The sequence below is a fragment of the Miscanthus floridulus genome, chromosome 9 (genome assembly GCF_019320115.1).
Source record: "Miscanthus floridulus cultivar M001 chromosome 9, ASM1932011v1, whole genome shotgun sequence".
Lineage (NCBI taxonomy): Eukaryota > Viridiplantae > Streptophyta > Magnoliopsida > Poales > Poaceae > Miscanthus > Miscanthus floridulus.
In genome coordinates this window covers 22,510,026-22,519,325 of record NC_089588.1, presented here as the reverse complement: position 1 = coordinate 22,519,325, position 9,300 = coordinate 22,510,026, and positions in this window count along the sequence as shown.

Below are 9,300 nucleotides of genomic sequence, written 5' to 3'. Positions count from 1 at the left end.
GGCTGACTGTGACTGTGAGCTGCTGCACGTTTTTCCTCTTGATGAGGCTTTTATTGTCATGGAGGGTGCTGTAATAATGTGGTAGTACCCTGCAGTGTATGCAGTCCACGATGAAGGGTATGGAGAGCGTAAACAGGCCTCTGTTACAATAGCACGTGATATGATCTGATCGGACCATGGGATAACACCTGCATGTTCACACGAAATGGTGAGCCCGGATAGCTAGGAATATAGGTCAGAGTTGTGTAAATTCCCTTCACTTCAATGACGTAGAAAAGTGGAAATCACTGTGTTTCTCGACGACCAGAGTTTTTTTTTGTGTGGAAAGGATCTCGACTACCAGAGTTGTGTGTAAATTCCCTTCATCATTCCTAATCCTGAATCATGAGTCATGACAGTGGAGTGGACAGGTGGATTGACCTTGCTACAAAGATATATAGAACAGAAGATGGAGACACCTATCAAGGGATACACAAATGTCAAAAGTGAATAGCCAGCTCTCACAAGTTAACTACTTCGGTTACTCCAAATGCAACCATCCATGTACACACCTGGTTTATTAAGCCTGAAGAAAAGCAACGTTGATGGTGGGGTTTGACCCCAAGGGTTCCACTGATGGCCGTGGTAGAAGGAGGCGGCTTCTCTCTCAATGGCATACCAAATAGATTGTAAAGCATGCCACAGAGAGCGCTGAGCTGAGGTGTTGACACCTCTCATGTTCTAGTTCAGAATCTGGTAAGTTTGTTTTGACATGGTACTTTGATAGTTGGCAACAGACTGCAATGTTCCAGAAAAGCTGGTTTAGTCACGTGATCTGCCTGCTCTTTGATTGCAACACTATACAGCTGGTGAAATACAGTGGCAGGAAGTTAGCATACCAGGTCAAGAAGACAGCATCTCCAACTTTTGTCCCTGTTCACCAACTCACCTTGTTCGCTTGAACTTGTTTGGCTTATAAGCCGTATTTTTTCAGCCAACGAACAGTATTTTTCTCTCATACCAAATCAGCCAACAGTACTTTCAGCCATGACTTATCAGCCAAACAAGCCCAAACGAACAGGGCGGATATCTTTTTCTTGAATCAATTGACAGTTTAATTGAGTCTCCCCTCAATCAACATCTTTTTCTTGAATCAATTGACAGTGAATAAAGATCATCAGTGGCAAACTTTTATATAAAAATTTAGGACAGATGTAAATGACATTTTTTGTGCATCAAGTAATAGTTCAGCTATCCAATGCAAAACCAACACAAATAACAGAAGATAATATGAAAAATGGCATTGAGTCCAAATATCATTTTTTCTATACAAGAATAAAAGGAAGAGGGTATTTCAACATGATTCTCACCAAGCTCTGTGCTTACTTGCACTCGGAAACTATACATGGTCTCAGGGTCAACATGAGGTCAATCAATTTTGTTTCTGTACAAGAACACGAACACCACGCTGTTAAACACACTTTGAAGTATGCATTAAACAAGATAGCGCAAGAGGAAACGTTTACTTCAAGTTTGGGAACATCTATAGTTATCGAGATTTGTATATTTGGCTCCTGAATATGTTGAGAGACTGATAAACACTATGGCAAAGTTAGTGATGAAACAGAACACAAGGACAAACAACCCTCCCCTGATTAGAACACTCTTCTCTTCCTGTCTGATGCTGATGATCAACACTCTGATGGTGAAGATGGAAGAAATCTTGAGTGCGACCAAATGCAAACCAGAGGAAGTTAGCTACTTTTGGAGTCTCAGTTATTTTCATGGCTGCCCTTTTGTTCTGGTACATGTACCAGTTCTTTTGGTTATGTAGTTAGCCTCTACCTCATGGACTTTGTGATTGTGGATCACAAGCACTGATGTATCTTCCTTTTCAATTGTGTTGTCGTTACTATCTGGTATATACTGGATGTAAATTAATTTGAGTCACGAGAATTAATGGAAATGGGGATAGCCATTTAAAAACAAACTCAACACATTTTCCATATAGTAATGATGTGATTTGAGAATATTTATGTTATGGTGTGATCCATTTGGGGAAACTGAAAAGGCATGCAACTATGTAAGCCAATTTGAATTGAAGCAGCCTAAATTTGTCATTACAAAACTCCCTCGATCTATGTAAATTTCTACTCCACTAATGCATTCATCATTCATTTTCTTGCTGCAAAATAGCACTACGCAGCTAAATCATGATAAACATCCGAATAAAGTTGCTACAAATCATAGAGTTACAGAGAAAGCTAGAGAGGCAATAAATCAAATGGTCCTCGAGGTTTTCCCAACAAGGGGTTTTGCAGGATGTACCTCGGGAGCGCGTCTCACGTGACCCTCCAACCTAGACAGCGGCGACCATCATCTGGGACGTGTCGCTGTCTCGGCGTCCGGCGTTGTGTCGCGTGTGTTTGCTTCGACGTATTGGGCTCATGGGCTGTTTATGTGAGCTGGCTACGACGTGGCCCATAAGAAAAGCAGCTCTGTCCAAAGGCTACAGATATGGGCTTAATTTAGTTGGCACGTGGCAAATAGGTGAAAAATCACTCGAAAGATGGATTTAGGAAAACAATCGCAAACTTTCAAGATTCAAATATGTCCCATTTGCGAGACATAGGCTGACAAGGAGGATAGCTGGCAAGTTGGCAATGTATCACATTTGTTTTATATAAGAATTTAAAATGAAGAAGATAACTTGGTTGGTTAGATTTCTTGTAGTAGAATCTATTCACCTATATTGAGTCTCTAACTAAGCACAACTTAATTGTCAGCTACTATTTTTTTATAGGTGACATGCATGACAAACCCTGACATCCATTACAACTTCATCAGTCTTCGGATCGGGAAAATCTTTAGAAATATTCGTAGAGGTAGTATATGTGTGTGTATAATGATGTGTGCCTATACTTTGTTCCAAAAAGGGTTTGATTCTGATCCATTATATACATTATTATACACCAAGACATACGAAAAATAGTTTTTTTCCCTGGTGCAGTAGTTGACAAATATATGTTAGATTGATCTCTAATCCTAACCGGACCCAACGGCCTAGTTGGGCCTTTGATTCGCGCCCTGATCGGGGGAGCCCAGCCCACCATGGCTGGAGGGCCCCTGTCACACTGCGCTATAAAAAGAGGTGGGGCCGGCGGCTCTTAACACGAGGTTCGCCTGAGCCGAGCTCCCTATCGAAATCCCTAAACCCTAATCCGATCTAGAGGGGTGCAGCCAGTTACGGGAAGCCACCAGCCGCGCCGCCTCTGCATCTACACCGAAGGGCTGCCACCACGCCGGACTTCACTGCGCCGCCACCGGTCTTCACTACTCATCACCGTACTCTTCCCCGACTGTCGCTGCCTAGCGTAGACACCGATTCCATGGCGGACGCGAGCGGATCCTCCTCTGCGGTGTCAGAATCGACACGTTTCTCTACTCCTCCCTCTAATCTCTGTCTAGAACATGTACTAGGACTTGCTACCCATTTACATGAAGTACCCGGCTTGATCTATGCTCCTAGAGATCCTATAAGTTTAACAATGGTACCAGAGCCATCGGTTTCAAGGGTTTTTAGATCTAGAACGGGTAAACCGATTAGAAAAGGAAGTAGAAGGTTAGATCCAGTGCGGGTCTAAGAAGAACAGAGGGTTCGGTTGAACCCTAACCCTAACTGGGTTAAGGAAAGGAGAAGAAGAAGAGGGTTTTGGCCTTAAGAACGTAAGAGCCGAACCCTAAACCCGTGAAGATTTCATGGGGAAGATAAACAGTGAAACCCTAACAAGAAAAGAAACCCTAACCCTAGATCCCCAATCGGTTAAATCCGAGAAGAACAAAAGAAAGAAACAAATCAAAGGGGGATGTTAGGGAAGGGAGGCCTACCTCGCCACTGCATAGCGCTGCTACTTCGTCGACGCGCGGGGAAAAGAAGGTCGAGCCGGGGGCGCTGCTCGCCAGGCTCTGGCCAAAGGGGCGCCGTGGCCAGGCAGCTCGATGGCGGCGCGCTCACTCGCTGGGGAGCGCGCTCGCCGGCGAGGGGGCCGGCGACGGCGCCGAGGCTCTGCTCGCCCTCCGTCGTCTGCTCACTCGGACTCGCTCGGTTGCCACTGTGCTGCGCTGAGGAGAGAGGCGAAGAGAGAGAAAGGGTGGAGCAGAATGGCTGCTAGGGTTTCAAGGGAGCCGCTGCGGTCGGTGTTTTGATCATGCGATGCGCGCGGTCGTGACACTTTGCCGGCCCAGGCCCACGTTGCGGCCTGGGTGCGGCCGAGCGCCGCGCAGAGAAATGGGCCGGGCCGTTTTGCCGGCTGGGCTGAAAACAGTATACATTTTGAGTCATTTTTTTCTTTTTCCAGTAAAAGTTTTATCCCCTGGAAAATGAATAAATGGCTTAAGGAAAATAGAAAAGAGAATTTTCCTGTGGGTAAAATTCACTAAATTGAGATTATTTTTCCGCTGCATATTTAAAGATGTTATTTTCATTATTAAATTTGAACCAACGGGAGAATTTAATTTTGAAAATGGATATGTTTTAATTGATTATAATGTTGTTATTATTCTAACCAACATTGATTAATGGCAATATTATGATGTTTTGTCTTGCATTAATTCTATTTCTGCCCAACGGTGATGTAGAATTAATGTAGAGGATAATTGTATGTTTTAATTTTGACCAACGTTGTAAGTAAGGCATGCAATTGTTATTGTTATTATGTTTATGTTCTCACTCTATATGAATTGTGTTTTCAGGCGGATACAACTTAATGGGTTGTATCAAAGAGATCCCCACTCTCAAAGGTGATAACTACACGGAGTGGAAGAAAAAAATTGACCTGACCTTCATCTTGGCTAAGGTGGACTGAGTAGTCACCTCACCGTGTCCCACTAAGCCTATGGCACCGGTGAGGGAGACAAATGAGGCTGATGCCGCTTGGACAACCAAAGAGAGGGATTTTGTATCCCAAAGAATGTCCTATGACCTTGAGCATAGGAAGTGGGTCACTGCCAATAAGAAATGTTTGGCTGTGATAAAGAACACGATTGAGCCTGCAGTTGTGGGCTCAATCCTAGAGTGTGACACCGTCACCGAGTACCTCGAATGTCCTATGACCTTGAGCATAGGAAATGGGTCACTGCCAACAAAAAATGTTTGGCTGTGATAAAGAACACGATTGAGCCTGCAGTTGTGGGCTCAATCCCAGAGTGTGACACCGTCACCGAGTACCTCGAAAGAATAAAGAGTCAGTTCACTGGCTCTTCAAAGACATATGCTACCCAGCTGATAAAGCAGCTGGTGACAGAGAGGTACTCAGGTAATGATCGCATAAGAGAGCACATACTAAGGATGAGCAATTTGACATCCAAGCTAAAACCAATGGATCTGGCTCTCAAGGAAGAGTTCCTTATCCATCTGATTTTTGCTTTCTTGCCAAAAGAGTTTGACACTTTTGTTGTCAACTACAGCATACAGCCCCAAAAATGAGACATGGAGAGGCTCATGGCTATATGTGTGCAAGAGGAGGAGAGAATGAAAACTGCCAATGGTGGCTCTATCAATTATTTGAAAGACAATAAGAAAAAGAATAATAATGCTAACTCCTCCTCAAAGTCAAAGGGAAAGGGTCCCATGCTGCATCAGCCTCAGCAAAACAAGTTCACAGTAGAGAAAGATCAATGTCTCTATTGCAAGAAGACGGGACATTATAAGAAAGATTGTCCCAATTACTTAAAGATGATCATGGCAAAGAAAGGTGAGAACTTTATTACGTTCATAAATGAATCCCTGTATGTATAGTATTCGAAATCTACTTGGTGGATTGACTCAGGTGCAACTGCTTATGTTGCTAATTCTTTACAGGGATTTCGTTCGACGAGGACTATGCAAAGAAGAGAAAGACACGTTAAAGTTGCAAATGGAGTCCGAGCAGATGTCGAAGCCATTGGCGATCTTTCTCTAGAGCTTGCTGATGGCTTCACACTTTTACTTAGAGATGTTCTTTATGTTCCCTCGTTACACAGAAACTTGATTAGTGTTTCATGCTTGGACAATGATGGATATGATTGCCATTTTAGAAATGGCAAATGTAAGATAACATTTAATAATGCATGTGTTGGTTTTGCTATCTTACAAAATGAACTTTATCTATTATCACTACGTGATGATGTGAATGTTGTATGCGATAATGGGAACGTTGCGTACGACAATGTGAATGTATCATTGTCTACGGATGTAAACAGAAAACGAAAGAGAGCTCACGATGTATTGTCGAAAATATGGCACTGCCGTTTAGGCCATATTTCAAGGGGGAGAATAAAAAGACTAGTTAAGAATGATATTCTTCCTCCATTAGAGCTCTCATATTTAGAACAATGCAGAGAATGCATTAAAGGAAAGTATGTAAAGAAAATTAAGAAAGATGCCAAACGAAGCACAGGAATTTTATAGATTATTCACACAGATATATGTGGTCAATTTTCTGTAAAGAGTGTGGATGGTTATGATTCGTTCATAACATTCACAGATGATTACTCCCATTATGGCTACATTTATTCAATCAAAGAAAGAACAGAAGCATTGGATAAATGTAAGATATTTAAGGCAGAAGTTGAAAACCAACACAATTTAAAGATTAAGATAGTCAGGTCTGACCGTGGGGGGAGTACTACAGTCTGCATACCCCATATGGCCAAGTTCCTGGACCCTTTGCAAGGTTCTTATAGGAGAATGGCATAGTAGCCCAGTATTCTACACCGGGCGAACCTCAGCAGAATGGAGTAGCTGAAAGACGCAATCGTACCCTGATGGATATGGTGCACAGTATGATAAGTTACTCCACCTTACCGTTGAGCCTATGGATGGAGGCATTAAAAACTGCTATTCATATTCTTAATAGAGTACCAAGTAAGTTGGTGCCCAAAACACCGTATGAGTTGTGGATAGGAAGAGTACTCTCACTAAACCACTTACGTGTGTGGGGGAGTCCTGCTGAGGCTAAAGTATTTAACCCAAACATTGGGAAGCTAGATCTCAAAATAGTAAGTCGCCATTTCATTGGCTACCCAGAAAAGTCAAAAGGTTTTCGTTTCTACTATCCAGACAGACATACAAAGTTTGTGGAAACGAGACACGCTGTCTTCCTAGAGGATGAAATGATGAGGGGGGCATGGTAGCTCGAGAAATTGACCTTGAAGAGAAGCGGGTATATGCGCCCACTCCGATGATTCATGAGCCATTTTTCTTACTACCTGCTGTCGCTGCACCGACAGCGCAAGATACTGTGGTGCCAGCACCTGTTGTTATTCCGGCTGTGGCAACAATGAATGACGATGAGGAACCTGTTCTTTAGGATCCTGTAGAACCTATTGCCACACATGAGGGGGAGCAACAACAGCCTCAAACAGAAGATGTGCCAAATGTGGAGGCACCTAGAAGGTCTCAAAGAGTTAGAAAATCATCTATTCCTGCTGACTATGAAGTATACAACACTGAGGAATTTCAGATGGAGGATGATCCCACCTCATTTGAAGAAGCCATGAGAAGTGATCATTCATCAAAATGGCTCGAGGCCATGGAAGATGAAATGAAATCTATGAATGCCAATAAAGTTTGGGACTTAGAAATAATTTCTAAAGGAGCCAAAACAGTAGGCTGTAAATAGGTCTACAAAACAAAACTTGACTCTCATGGGAATATAGAGAGATATAAAGCGCGACTTGTGGCAAAAGGTTTTACGCAAAGAGAAGGGATTGATTACAATGAGACCTTTTCTCCAGTCTCATGTAAGGATTCCTTCAGAATCATAATGGCATTAGTGGCACATTACGATTTAGAATTACATCAGATGGATGTAAAGACGACATTTCTCAACGGAGACTTGAAGGAAAATGTTTACATGGCACAACCAAAAGGTTTTGTCGTGGAAGGAAAAGATCGAATGGGATGCCGCCTAAAGAAATCCATTTATGGATTAAAACAAGCTTTAAGACAGTGGTACTTGAAGTTTGATCAGACAATAAGGAATTTTGGGTTTAAAGAGAATATTGAGGACAATTGTGTCTATGCAAAGTTTAAGAATGGGAAGTTTATCTTCCTTGTCCTATATGTGGACGACATCTTACTTGCTAGTAGTGATGTCAGTCTACTACTGGAGACAAAGAAGTTTTTGTCCTCAAAATTTGATATGAAAGATCTTGGTGAAGCCTCGTTCGTTCTAGGGATCGAGATTCACCGAGATAGAAGTAAAGGGGTATTAGGACTGTCACAAAAGGCATACATAGAAAGAATCTTAAAGAAATTCAGTATGCACAAATGTAGTCCCTCACCTTCTCCTATAGTCAAGGGCGACAGATATGGGGATTTTCAATGCCCCAGGAACTAATATGAGGTCGATCAAATGAAAGTGGTTCCATATGCTTCAGCTGTCAGAAGCTTGCAATATGCTCAAGTATGTACGCGCCCTGACTTGGCATTTATTACCGGGTTACTTGGCAGATTTCAGAGCAATCCTGGAATAGAACACTAGAAATTAGTAAAGAAAGTCTTGTGTTATTTGCAAGGAACGAAATGCCTCATGATGACGTATAGAAGATCTGATTCACTCCATATAGTGGGATATTTAGATTCTGATTATGCGGGAGATGATAGAAAATCCACGTCTGGATATGTATTCACTCTCGCAAGGGGATCTATTTCATGGAAAAGCTCAAAGCAAACCGTTACTACATCGTCCACAATGTATGCCGAGTTTGTAGCGTGTTATGAGGCAACAAGGTAGGTGAACTGGCTAAAGAAGTTCATACCCGGTTTAAAGGTGGTTGACGACATCTATAGACCACTTAAGTTATACTACGATAATAATCCAGCAGTACAGTATGCTCATAGTAATAAGTCAAGTGGTGCTACCAAACACATTGACATAAAGTATTATGTTGTGAAAGATAAAGTCTGGGATCATGTCATAAGTCTTGAGCACATAAGTACTGAAAAGATGCTCGCGGATCCGCTTACAAAAGGCTTACCACCCAACGTGTTCAGAGAACATGTAGCTGGCATGGGTTTAAGGGAAGCCTATAATTCCTGGACAAAAGAAGGCCCAAAGATAAGTATCTATTTCAGAACAGAGTGGTGTTGTAGCTATTAAATCTATCGGCAATGGACCGTGACGATGAGACATGCTCTATGCGCTAATCTGTAATGGAATGAACAAAAGTAAATGATATGATAATGAAAGATGGAAGGAGATCAAGGGGGAGACTGTTAGATTGATCTCTAATCCTAACTGGACCCAACGACCCAGTTGGGCCTTTGATTCGCGCCCT